Source organism: Camelus ferus, chromosome 10 (genome assembly GCF_009834535.1).
Source record: "Camelus ferus isolate YT-003-E chromosome 10, BCGSAC_Cfer_1.0, whole genome shotgun sequence".
NCBI lineage: Eukaryota > Metazoa > Chordata > Mammalia > Artiodactyla > Camelidae > Camelus > Camelus ferus.
The window spans coordinates 17,225,439-17,240,179 of NC_045705.1; the positions used below are offsets into that span (position 1 = coordinate 17,225,439).

The window sequence follows — 14,741 nt, forward strand, 5'->3', positions numbered from 1 at the left end:
TCTATTTGCCCCAGCTGTCCTTCAGCCAGCCAAGGGGGCTTGTCTCTCAGTGTAGGACCCCAGGACTAGGACGCCCAGTCTGTGGCTCTGCTTGTTCACTCCCTAGGATGTATGCCATGTAATCTCCCTTTTCCTCTTAAATCTCCTCCCATGGGCACAGGTCCAGACATGATCACTTTTCTTCCCCTCCTTACCATTATACGTGTCTCTTTCTTACAGCCTCGGTTGTACAAGAGTCTTCCAGCCAGTTTCCAGTTAGTTTTCAGTGAGAACTGTTCCACAATAGATGTATTTTTGATGTGTTCATGTGGAGAGATGAGCTCTTCCTTTGTATTTTTGATCCCTTCCTCCTGTATTTTTCAATTATTTGTTCCCAACCAAATCTATCTGATCTTACACGTTTGGAATTAGGCACATTATTTTTTCTTTCAAGTTCAAACTACTATCTTGTAAATGATTATTTAAGTTATTAATTTCTTTTATCGTGTGTTAACTTATTTAAGTGCTCACTGACATTCTTAACTAACAGTCCTGACAAACTCATGCTTAAGTTCATTTTTTTCTTTTCAGAATACCTAAGTAATATATTTAGAAAATGACCATAGGTGATATATATTTTGACAACTTTGTATCAAATATTTTTCCCTTTTTTTAACTAATAAAAAATTGTATTTACTTAGAAGCATTCAGAATGTCAACAAAACAGCTACAACTTTTCTTTCTTTTCTTTTTTTTTTTGCAATTACAGAGTGGTATTCAGTTAACAGAACAACAATTATTTCGTATAAGCTGCATCAGAGACAACTGAAGATGAAAAAACTACCATCCCCCTATATGACTAATTTCTGCTGTGCACCAGCAAGAACCTGCTTTAAATTTCCATGCCAATTTATAACCCCCGTACTGTACCAGGCAAGGTTAGTGGCTATTGAAAATACCACCAGGACAGGGCTATCTAAAGACACATTCGGTAGTGTGTTAACTGTACAAAAAAAGACACTGTACAGTTTAAAAACAAATCTTACACAGCCTTACATTTCAATTTTTCTCTTTAAAAGGACTGAGTTGTGTACAGGGGGGTTAAATGCTTTATAGACAAGAAAAAAAAAACTGCGCTAGAACCAACTTATTCATCATCATCTTCTTCTTCTTCCTCTTCGTCTTATTCATCTTCCTCGTCTTCCTTCTTTTCCTTGCTTTTTTCAGCCTTGACAACTCCCTTTTTTGCTGCACCAGGCTTCCCTTTAGCTCGGTACACAGCAATATCCTTTGCGTACTTTTCCTTCAGCTTAGCAGCCTTCTTCTCATATGGCTGCTTGTCATCTGCAGCAGTGTTATTCCTCATCTCTCCCAGTTTCTTTGCAGCATCACCAATGGATAGGCCAGGATGTTCTCCTTTGATTTTTGGACGACATTCAGAACAAAACAAGAAAACGGCCGAAGGAGGCCTCTTAGGTGCATTGGGATCCTTGAACTTCTTTTTTGTTTCCCCTTTAGGGGGGACATAAGTTTTCATTTCTCTTTCATAACGGGCCTTGTACGCCTTTGCCATGTCTTTGAATTCTCCTTTCTCTTTAGCAGACGTGGTCTTCCGCCTCTCTGAGCGCTTCTTAGAAAACTCTGAGAAGTTGACTGAAGCATCTGGGTGCTTGTTCTTGTGCTCCTCCTGTCAAGTTTGCCCAAAGAATGCATGCGATGACATTTTGCCTCTCAGCTTCTTAGGATCTCCTTTGCCCATGATTATTTTTTCCTCAACGAGGCACAGAGTTGCCCAGTGCCCGTCCAGCTCTCACTTACCCTGGCGCTGTCTCTGTGGAGCTCAGTGTACTGCAATGGCTGTCCAGATGTTTTTCCCTTTATCATCACATACCAAATTTTATAGAATAGCATCAAATATTTCTCCCTTTATCATCACATATTAAGTTTTATAGAATGGCGTAAGTTTTATAGAATGGCATAATAAAAATTTCCCTAAAAGCTATTTAGATACCTTTTTATTTCCTTTGGATATCTTATAGTACAAGTTAGAAAGCTCTTTCAAATGGCCAGAGTACTCTGTTTTTCCCAATGGCTATGCTGAAATAACTGGAGAAATAAAATTAATAACAAGAGTATTGGATTATAACCCATAGAATAGAAAAAGTCCATGGTTTTGTGCTGATATAAATAAACTGAATAAATAATTGGAGATAAGGGATAGCTAGCTTAAATATGAAATCCAATAAAAATGTAGATGGAATGAGGGAAATGGAAACTCTCATTAGAACTTTACAGTAATAATCATCAGGCAAGATGTACCAAAGAAATATAAAATTATGGAGCATAAATATGAGTAGAAATAGGATATTTGTATAGACTCAAAGGATATTTATTAATTACAAAAGGAAAAAGAATAGTTTTATAGTAGAGAAACCTGACAGATAGCACCTTAATGAAGTGATCAATGTTACTGTCACTAATAAAATGATATGTTGACATTTTGTGACTCTTCATATGTACTGAGGAGAATATATCACTTTTATGTTACCTTTCCAAAAATACGTAACTTCAGTATAATAATGAAAAATAATAAAACAAGTCCTCACATTGAGAGACATTCTTCAGAATAACAGAGTAGAACCTCAAAGATGTCAGAATCATAAAAGACAAGGAAAGACCAAGGAATTGTCACAGATTGGAGGAGACTGTGGAGACAATTGAATTTAACGTGGGGTCCAGTAATGTATCCTAAAATAGTGTTAGTGGAAATACTGATTAAATCTGAATAGAATGTATAGTTGAGTTTTAAAATAGCAAAAATAAATAAAAAGAAAATAACATTCTAAATAAACCAAGAAAGAAAAGAAACTGAAATTAAAAGATATTTAGAAATGAGTAACAATGAGGATAGAGCATTTTAAATGTCTGGGATGAGAACAAAATAATTAGAGGAAAAATTAGAGCCATAAATACCTTTGTTACAAATAAATATTTAATTGAAAAAATGAATTAAGCACTTAAATCAAGAAGCTAAGGAGGGGGAAACAATAAAATAAACTAGAATACTTGTAAAGATGGACTTTGTAAGGGTTAAATAGAAATAATTAAAACACGAGTAAAGTGTAAAGTGATAACAACACAATAGATGTGATCAATAAAACTAAGTTTTTTGACAGAGACAACTTAGTTGAGAAATTGACAAGTCTACTATAAAGAAACAAGAGAAATTATTGCTAAATAACTATAAGAAAAAATGTACTTATAACACAATGCACAATTTTGAATCATTACATTTAATAATACAGGTGAAATGGACAGTTTTCTAGGAAGTACTAATATAAGAATAAGTAGAATCAATTTTTATTTGAAAAAACCTAATTAGGCCAATAAACCGAGAAAATGTCTTAAAAGTAGAAAGAAAAAAACCTACCCAAAACCCAGAAAATCATTTAGACCATATTCAAGATTATTTCCATGATAAGAACCACATATTGTATATATACAGAATTCTCTTATCTAAGAGAGAAAACACAAAGCATATTTTTATTTAAGTATAGTTGATTTACAATATTCCCGATATATATATCAAAGTGATTTTATATATATATATAAAAATATATAAACATATATATGAAATATATTTTCAGAAATAAAGGAATAATACACAGTTGCTTCAGCATGGAAATATCCTGTATCATAAATATGTCAGATTTTTCCAATCAACATGTACAATAAAATTCTACTCAGAATCTTTAAAGGAGTTTCATGAAATTAACCAAGAATGTTTGCAAACCAATCTGGAAGATAAAATACACAAAAATGGCAAAGACAAACCTAAAGAGAGAGGAAAGGCTCAGTGTATACAAAAGATGAGGAAGAAGAGCAGCATTAGATTTCTCAACAATACTGGAAAATGGGATACAATAAAGCAATCTTTAAAATTCTGGAATAAATTAATTTTTCCAGTTTTCTACCATTTGTTCCTCCAGATATTTCTCCACCCTAGTCTCTGCCTCAGGATGCTGATCACTATGAAAAACATCAGTGGGATCCCTTAGCCTTTTTCTTTACAATGTGCATGTGGCCAGTGCAAAGCCAAGCAGGAGATTCAAGGAAGGAGGAAGAATGAGGCAGTCTTGTATAGCTTTGTCCCTCAACTGAAGATCTCTCTTCCTAAGAGCTGCATTCCTTACACGTGCTTTACTTAAGAATTTCAATAACCACCCCTATTTGTCCCCTTGGGCCTAAAAGTGGTAACAGCTCCACTGTTCTATTTCAGGATGCTGCACTTTTCATTGCAAACATTTTCTTTATTAACATTTCCTTGAATTATTCTACTTTGTTACCTGTTTCCTGCTAGGTCAGTGTTGGTTAATCAGAAATAAGAGGTAACATAACAAAAGGAGACAGTCAATTCAGGGGATGAAATACTTAACTGAGAATAGTTCCAAAATTGGAAAAGTGAAAATAAAAAGGAAGGATATTTACTAAGAATTAGTTCAAGAAAACTTTCCGTAAGTGATGGACTTGAGATCTAAAAGTCTCTCAGATCACCATAGCCTTCTACTTGTTTACACAATACAGTTGAAAATCTAGACAGAAGATAGATAGGTAGATAGGTAGATAGATATAGATATAGACATATATTTGGTATATAACAGACTATAAAAACTTTACTTATTAGACAGGGTAGTGTTGAGTCAAGAATCAATGTACAGATCTATGTAATGAATAAATAGTTCAGAAACAGGTATTTGTGGGCTGTGAGGTTTTATTTTATTGAATATATGACATTTCAGTACATTGGAGAAATAAAGTGTAACATATCAAATAGTTATCCCTTGGAGAGGGGAGCAAAGGTAAATAAAATTCTATATACTAGAAAAATTTTGAACAAAAATTACTTAAAGAATCTAAAGAAGGGCAAATTAGGAGAGAAAAAAGGTGATAACAATAAACAGTAAGATGGTAGAATTAAATGTGTATGCGTGTGTGTATCAGTGATTGATTACTTGTAAATGAGTTAATTACTTCAGTAGAAGACAATGTTTGTTGTATTTTAAATTTTAAAACCTATATACTGTTTTAAAAAATAAAATCTTAAATATGAGTAAATGAAAATTGAAATAGAAATACTAGACAAAGACATACAATGAAAATTTTAGCCAGTATAATAGAGAAACAAATGTACAAAACTTAGGAAAAGTAGTTTTAATATTTCTAACTCTATGTGCACTTGAAAACAGCTGCAAAATACATATAGGAAAAGTTTACAAAACTAAAATCTATAATTACAGAGTGAAATTTCCATAGGTTCTCATAGTAACTTATTAAATGAAATATGGGGGAAAGTTAAGTTTATAGAGGATTTGAAAACACTGAACAAATTTGACCTCATTGACATATATAGATCATTGTATTCAACATCTGGAGAATATAACATTCCTTTGACTGCACATACAGATTTTTCTAAAATTGATATTCGGGACCATGAAACAGCTGGCTAAGGGCTAAAATCATGGTAAAATTCAAGGACTTAACACAGTGGGGCTAAATTATACATAAATAGTAAACAGTAACCACAAAATCCACAAATGTTTGGAAATTAAAGAATTCACTTTTAGATAGTACAGTGAAGTATATTTGGATCTTATATCAACCTAAAAAGATACACATCAAATAAACCATTAAACCAGTGAAAGAGGATAAGAAGAAATTATTAAGAATGGAAATTAATGAAATAGCAATAAATTGTTCAATAGAGGGAATAATAAGCTAAATTTTGCTTCTTTTAAAATGGATATAATTAAGTGGTTAACCTCGTTGGGAAGTAAGATCACAAAAAGAACCTGGTACATATATATCAAAAATGACACAGGATATAACATGAAAGGTAAGACAGAAAATTTTTAAAAAGATATTATAAACAATTTTATGAACATAACTTTAAAAATTGAGAGGAAATGAACATACCTGGTAGAACAAAATTTGCTAAAACTTTCAGAAGAAGAGAGTATCTGAATATTACTATTACCTACTAAAGAAATTGAGTCTATAATTAAAAATCTTCCTACAAATAAGATTCCAAACGTAGATAGCCTCACCAATATTGAAAAAAACGATGTATAAACTCTTTTCGATAATGAAGAAGTTGAAAGCAAATTCTGAGTCATCTATTGAGGCCTGCATAGCATTGATACAGAACCTGAGAAAGACACTGCAAGAAAGGATATCCTAGTCCCTCTCAAATACAAAAACATAAAAAAACTTATAAACAAAATATTTTCAGATTCCAGTGAAATATATATTTTTTAAAGTTTGGAGGGATACTATATCATGACAAAATAGGATTGATTTCATGAATTAAATTTGATTTAATATTTGTAATTTAGTATAAGTGGTGACACATTAATAGCACAAAGGAAAAAAATAATTATTTCAAAGATGCAGAAGCACTCAAGCAAAATAATCATCAATTTATACTGAAAAAAATAGTAAAGTAACAATAAAAGGGAGCTTCCCTATCTATTACTGAGTATTTTTTAGCAAACATCTTACTTAATGGAGAGATATTGAAAATATATCCTCTAAATTTAGGCAGGAGAATGGAGATGCCCATTATCATTCATATTCAACTTGTACTGTATAACCTTCCTATGGAATAAGGCAAGAAAATAAATAAAAGATACACAGACTGGAAAGGAATGACTAACACTACTCATTGATAGACTTAATTATAGTCATAAAAATGTACCCAAAGAGTCTAGATAAATGAGTAGAATTAATAAATGATTTTTATCAAAGACACCAACTTGGGTTGTGGATACATGATCATACTCATTTTGTGATCCTTTATTGAACTGTATACTTAATGATTTCTTCTTTTTTTTTTTTTGTCCATATGTTGTACTTCATTAAAAATTGTTAGCAGAAAATACTGGAGAAGTATGGCTATAATCTTGGAATAAAGGCCTTCCTAAGGAATTTGTAAGTTGCATAGATAATTTTGACTTCACAAATCTGAAATCTTCTATAGCATAAAAATAATGCAAGACAGGTTGTATGCTGGGAAAATATTTGCCAAAATAAAACAAAATACGGCATTGCTATCCAGATTATAGAAAAAAAATTTCCCTCAAATCAAATTTTAAAAAGAGAAGGCAGAGAAATACCTAGTTATTTCAAAAACCTATGATCTTGCCACTCAGAAGAGAAGTATAATTGACTGAAAAACACAGAAATATTTTCAACTTCAGTATTACTTAGAGAAATACAAAGTGAAACAAATACTAGATTAAAAGTGATTACAAATAACAAATGTTGGCTTATATGTGGAGAAGTAGGTGGGAGTGTAAGTGTGGACAGCACTTTTGGGAGGCCAGTATGATGATGCCCATCCACAATAACAATGAGTATGGCTTTGGGCCCAGCACTTACACTTCAGTATGCCTCACCTGTAAGATTATTTATATGCTCACAGTGAGTCATATGCGTGGATTTTTACTAATAGGAAAAATTGGATAACCTACATTCACCAATTCATGAATAGTGACGCAAACTCTGGTGTATCTGTTTTATACAGCTCCAAGAATACGGTAGATCTACGTGTAGTGATACATAAAAATTCTGTCATATTAGGAAATAAAAAATAGTAAATTACAGAGCAATTATAATTAGTAGGATTCTATTTCTCTATTAAAAAATAAGCCATCAGTATATGTAACATTGTATGTGCATTTATGTGTTTGTTTGTTTGTTTGTTTTTGTTAAAGTAAAGGGATAAGGTCTAAAGAAATATGCAACAAAACAAATTCCAATACTTAAAAAAATAGTAATTCCACGGAAGGAATTAAGATAAAAGAATTCAGGACCTTTGCTTTTTTTCCTATTGCTGGAACTACTTTAAATTTTTCACATAAAGAATCTATTCCTGCATTACTTGAATAATTAAAAGGGAGGAAGAAAACAATAAAAAGCCCAGCACAAATGTGAGTCATGTTTTTTATTGTAATGTCCATCTTTTATAATACCGCTCTTTGATGGTGTGTATACTGAAGGGGTTGGCATTTGCACGAATACTTAGCCATCCAATAATACAGGAGGTTCAGAGGTGAAAAACAAAATTCCCACTTGTTGTGAGTGCAAGGGAAAGTCTTAACGAAATTACACAGGAGATGCCAGAAAGACATCTGGGTGTAGACAGAACACTGGTAGTGAATGTAGATGAAATCCACATTTCCATGGTCCTTACTGTATGTTTTTCAGTTCCCCCTAATTATTCTTCTCTCTCTCAGGGAGACATTAAAAAATGGAAGTAGTTTCTTGCTACAAAGAGACTACTTTAAAAAGTATGCTAGAATGCTAAATATGGATTTTGATGAGCATCTAAAGAATTCTCAAAGCCAAAGCACATTTGTCTGAGCATACAGTATCTGTATTTTAATTACATTAAGGGAGATTTCTAAACATCTGACATCTGTTTACTAGTAAACATTTAATTAAGTATTTGAACTTACAGCGTTAAATACAATGTTTTAAAGAAGCCAGTTCTAACCGCAGTCCTAACGAACTCACAGGAGAGCTGTAGACTCTGTTGCTGCAGTCGGGGACAGCAGAGCCCATTCTCCCTTTATTCCCTTGATTCCTTGACTATCGTCTGCTTTTTCTTACCAACTCTCCCTTAGTGATGATGCATTATTCATCAGGCCCTATGTTTGAGAAAGTGGCGTCTTGTAGTCAGAGCAGTGGGTCTGAAGTTTTTCCCTTAAAGGCCACTGTGCATATATACATTTAAAAATCATTTGTTCCCCCAGTAAGAGTAAAGAGTGAGTCTCATTAAAGTTTTTCACTTGGGGCATTGTCTGGCTACCGGAAGTTACGAGACTGACTTTTATCTGGTGATTCAATATGAATCAAGCATTGCAGCTTTTGCAGATTCCATGTAAACACTGCAGACATAGAAACCCTTTTATCCTCTGCCGTGCTGTTCATAGGAGCCAATGTATGAGGGTAGACACGTGGGGAAGAGGCCTCCCAAGTGCAGGGCATTTACATGCAGCTGTGGTGACCCCTCGGGACAAAGCTGCAAAGCGGTGTCTGTAACCTCTCCTATTGCACACCCTATTACGTTCCAACACCCTTGAGGGCTTAGAGCCCTCCTGCTTCTCAAGTCATACAGTGTCACTTGGGACTTCATATGTGATACCCCTACAGCATCATTATGCAGCCTTTCTGGATCCTGCTCTCCTTGATATTAGAATTCACTATTACTTGTTTCTTTTCCCCTAAGATGTACCTATGTGACTATAATGTAGCTGGGATTGGGAAAATCAGATTTTGGTGTTAGCAGCTGATAAATAACTTAACCAGGTCTCCTTTTCAAATAACACTGGTATGTATTTGAAAAGTAAAATTTAATATCCTTAGACACTCAGCATGAAATGTTACATGCAAACATCTAGCATGTCATGTCTAGCAGATAATAAAGTGGCTCTCGTTTTGTTGTTCTGCTGTCATAAAGGACACAGGGCCAGCAGGTGGGGGCATCTCATTTTGAGATTGGGCTTCTCTCTCTGTGATGCTTATTACTGGCTCTGTGGTTTGTATTTGGTCTCTAAATGTTGGCGCAAGGTCTAGTTACATTCTGGCCCTATATCCTCAACAACAGCAAAGTATAATGTTCTCAGCACGTTTATTCAGATTTTGGAAGGGCTTAAATATTGTTTTTCTCTAATAATAATAGTAGCAAATATTCACTGATCTCATACTCCATGCCAAGGACTGCCCTAAGCCCTTTCTATGGAATATGGTGTGTAATCCATACAACAATTCTATGAAGAAATTATTACGGTTATATTTTTATAGATAAGGAATCCACAGGTCAGAGAAGTTAACTCCTTTGTCAAAGGTCATATAGCTAGTAAATAACAGAATTAGAATCCAAACCCACGGTCTAAATTATCACAATTCTCTGCTTCCATCATTCCTTGAGCAGTCTCCTCCCCCTACTCCATACCCCGCCTGCCCTGCCTGTCGCTAAGCTGTGTCTGGCCGAAAGTATCTTCCACTCGTGAATGGAAAACTGCTACTGTTGCAGCTTATCTCATTTTACATCAAATACTACTTCCTCATCTTCCTTTTCAAAAATCATTAATCACCATAAAGGGGCCGAACAAAAGCATCCACTTAACAAATGAGCTTCTATTAAGTGCCAGGCCCTGTTCTAGGTAATGCAGATACAGCAAAACAAAATGTCCGGCTTCACGGTGCCTATAGACTAGAGCGGGAAGACAGGAAATAAGCAAGTAAGTGATCAAGATAACTGTTGTCATGATACATGCATCGAGGAAAGTAAAACAGAATGATAAAAGCAACTGACTTACAGAAGGCTGCTTTGGATTATAGCAAAAGACTGGCAGCAGCACCAGGGACCAGCAATCAGGGCCTTGTTGAATGAATATACTCTATCCACATAATGGAGTACTAATTAGCTGCAAAAATTTGCAACAAGAGAGATCTCTGAATACTGATACGGAATGATTACCAGAGTAGTCTATTATTTAATATGCTACCTTTTGTACAAGAAAGGGGAAATATAGGTAGATATGTATATATATATATATATATATATATGTTGAAATATATATATGTTTGCAAAGACATATATGTATATACAAAAACATATTCACTTATATTTTTAAAAAGACAGCGGCTGAAGAAAACAGAAGACTAATAAAAATAGTTACTTGTAGGAGAGGAGAGAAAAGAGCAGAATGGAAAGGACCAGGAGTGAGGTTTTTTTTTTTTTTTTTTTTTTGTGAATGTGCAGACCTTGGCATATAATTTTGACTATGGAAGGTAAATGTTTTCCATAATTTGAAAAAAGTTATTGATTCTGGAAAGAGTGGAAAAGATTGAAAATAAAATTCAGTGAGTTTTGTTTTTTTTTTTTTAATGAAAGTTTAATCTGAAGTAGATGCTAGCCATACTGTTTCCTTCTTGGTTCTTGAACCCACCACACGTATTCCTGCCGTAGGACCTTTGAATGTAACCTACTCTGTGTGGGGTGGTCTTCTGTCTCACACAGCTTGCTCCCTTACTCCGCCAGGTATCCGAGGGTACTTCCTGAGTCATCTGTCTACGGCAGCACCTTCATGGTTTTAGAGCATTTGTTACCATTTGTCAAGCCAGGGGATAGGAGAAGGGTGGCTAGAACACTGGATAAAACTGTTAATATTCAAAATGTCTATATCCTTTCCTTCTTTCCAGGCCTAGAGCTACATTATATTTTCTAACCTCCCTTGCAGTTAGGTGGACGTAGCCAGTCACGGGGATAGACTAAGTTCTGAACAATTGAATATGCGTAGAAGTGATGCCCAAACAATTACAGACTTGGTCTAGACAATTACTCTACCCAGTCCTCCATCCTTTCTCCATCTCGTCATATATCACTGAATGGAAGAGACTTCAAAGACATAAACAAGGGTAGAGTTTCAAGAGCAAAGGGTCATGATACCTGAAGGAGCAGGGCCCCTCTTCTTCCCTTGTTCCCCACCGCGTCCACCCCAGGACATGAACCTGTATCTGTCAAAGTCTAAACAGAAATCACTTGACATAATTTACAGCAAAAGAAAATTAATTCAGGAAATTAGTTGACATAGATGATGAGGGTCAAATAAGAGTCAGAGAGATAAACCAGAGGTTAGTATCAGCAGGAACCTTCTGCCATGCTAACCAAGAGACCTCAGGGCCTTGTGGAAACCAGGACCTTGAAAAGGGTACTCTGTGGGAGTTGGAGCCAAAGAGGAGGTATAGCTTTTGACTTGAATAGATTACCAGGAGAAAAACGTATCCTGGACTCTCCCTTCCCTTACCTCCAGGCTCTTGGCCATGCTTTCCATTAGCTGGATTGATCTGGGAGTGAAATGACAAAGGAACCTGGGAAGAGCAGCCTGGAGGGATCAGCTCACCTACAATCAGAGCAGAGTAGGAAGAGGGTAAGACCCATGCCATTACTAATGTTGAGCTTTTGGGTTTCTTTAGGCCATGGTAAGTATGATAGCTCCTATTTCCACTGTAACAAAAAGCCTCTGGAGGATTGTGAGCAGAATAATGCTATGATCTGACTTATGATATAATAGCATTACTCGTAGCAATATGCCAAATGTATTATAAAATGTATAGCAGAAGAAGAAGGGAATAGTAGGCTATTGCAGAAATCTAGGCAGAAGATGTCGATTGCTTAGACTAGAGTGGAAATGATGGAGGGAATGAGAAGCAGTTGGGTATGTGGAAACTAGAGCCTGCATGATTTTTGAAAGATTGAATATATGAGGTATGAGGGGAAAGAGAGGAATAAATGAGGCTTCAAGATTTTTGGTCTGAACAGTGAATGGTAACATCGGTTACTAGACTGGGAAACACTTAGGTTTAGAGTTTAGAGGAAGGAATGAGGAACACTAGGCTTCTGGATGCCTTTGAGAATGCCAGTTTTCTTTGGTGCCTTGGACGCCTGCTCACCTACTACATTTCTGGTAGTGGGCAGTCTCTACTTGGAAGTACTGGAAAAATCTCATTTCACTGACAGTAACTACTTAGACCTCCGCCATCCTTTTAAGAAGTAAAAGGAAAAACTCCTATATATAGTGGCTAGAGATAGCTTTTCATAGACTCACCATGTCACCACTTCACAGTGTTTCCATGGATAGGTTAGTGTTACCACTTTTTGTCATGAAAAACTATAACCAGATCTGAGCCTTGGAATGTGAGGGAAGGATCTGAGGCGAGAAGGAAGAAAATCAGGTTTTAGACCAATGTAGAACTGAGTCATAAAATTCGAATACTCAAAGTAATGATTTGAATTAGTTCCCTAAGACTGAAACTAATCAATATCTGTTATTTAATTATAATCTTACCTAAAACACTAAAATTATGATAAGTATATAATTATGAATCACCTATAAAATGTTTTAAAATAATTATTAATAATGATGAGGATTGTGATAATGATGGGAGTTATTATAGCTTATTTCTAAAAGGTATTTTCACATCTTTTACTTCGGATTGCCCTTAAAATAGCTTCTTATGTTAGCCTGGCTGGAATTATTAGTAAGAAATGGATTTCAGTCTGTTATCACCCTCATCTCCTTTCTGAGAGTGTTCAAAGTAGTCAGTGTTGCAAATAACTAATGATGTCTTAAAATGGACACAATACTCCTGATGAGGTCTAAGTAAGGTACAACCCAGAGGCACGGTGGTTCCTTGGATCTGGATACGTGGCTAGATAATGACAGTATAAAATGGTGATTATAACTCAACTGCTTGGGCGTTGTGTTGTTTCTTTGTTTTTCAGTTTTCTTGTCTGAAAAAAAAAAAAAAAAAGCAGGTCCTAGGATGCACTGCATCTTAGCAGTTGGGTTGTAACTCTTTCTTACCCATCTCTTTCTTCACTTACCCATCTCTTTCTTCTTGTACTTTCCCAAAACAAAATGGAAATCTGATAACTCAGAATAAAAGTCTTTAAAAACTGAGTTGCCAAATGGATGCAACGATCCATGATGAAGGCCATCATTGTCTACCCCTGGGGCAAAAATCAGATAGGTGATACGTCGTTTTTTGCTACACTTGTGGGTTGAGGAGGTCCTGTAACTACATTCTCATGTATTACCCATCGCCTTCCCTAGTGTTAATTATTGATAACGTTTTTGGTAAATTCTTCTAAGGTTGATTAAAGTTTATAGGCGAAGCAGATATTCACAAAATGTGACAGCTATTGTGGGGGTGGGACATATATAGATTGAATCAGAACAGGGGAAACAGCTGTCTCTTTAGTAACGACATATATGAGATATTGGCTTCATTAACTTTACTGCCTTTGTAAACTTAATTAACAAACATCTGCATGCTGCTATCTGTTCCCCAAGGTTCTGACATTTTCCACATATTCAAATACCTTCATTTTTATTGATTGAACATTTCCCGAGTAGCTATTTTGACAAAGTTACCAATTGGTGATGTGTCAGGGGTAAAACTATAATTTTTGAGGTTTTAATTGGTCAGAACATCAGTGCAATTTTTGGCCACTAATCATGGGATATGGGAGAAAAACTGGGCATGTCACATTTTTCTTTCTTTCTGTCCGATTCCACAGATGTCAGCAAAAAATGCAAGATGACTTCCATGTCTGTAGTGCATATATAACTAAGTTTCAGATCAATTCAGTTTCAGATTCAAAAATAACCAGTGATTCACTATGCAGATCTTAGATGTATTTTTATACTCCTAGGCGTATGCCTTTGTCCCTTTGGTGCCCCTTCAAAAACCACCCAGGGCTTGATCTCCTCAGTAATGGCAGATTTATTGCTGTGATTACAAGGAATGGGGGAAATCTGTCTGCTTCTCTTTCATATGAATGTGAGGGCCTAGATGGGGATTTTTATGGAGCTGGACAAAATTATTTTACCTCCTAAAGACCTCTGGTGAGTGAGTTTGTGGGCAAAAGATACTAACTGTGTCTAAAAGCCCTCTGAACTATGCCCATTTCTCTTAAAGTTATTTCAAAGGACATCCCTGGCCACCAACTGATGCTCAGCCTGCATTATCAATGGCCTGTGTAGGTGCCACAATTTAAATTGGCTCCCTGGCTTCTTGGGATGATAGTTAATATTTTCGAGGGATATATCTCAGTGCCAATGGAATACAGTTTGGAAATGGAAAATTACAGACATATAGGTAAAAAAAATTATTCATTTTTATGGAAGGAA

At 35.3% G+C, this 14,741-nt stretch overlaps 1 pseudogene; it reads right to left on the bottom strand.

Annotated features, from left to right (window-relative positions):
- Nucleotides 1-727: 727 nt before the first annotated feature.
- LOC102510518 lies at nt 728-1,841 on the bottom strand (annotated as a pseudogene).
- Between the last annotated feature and the right edge of the window lie 12,900 nt (nt 1,842-14,741).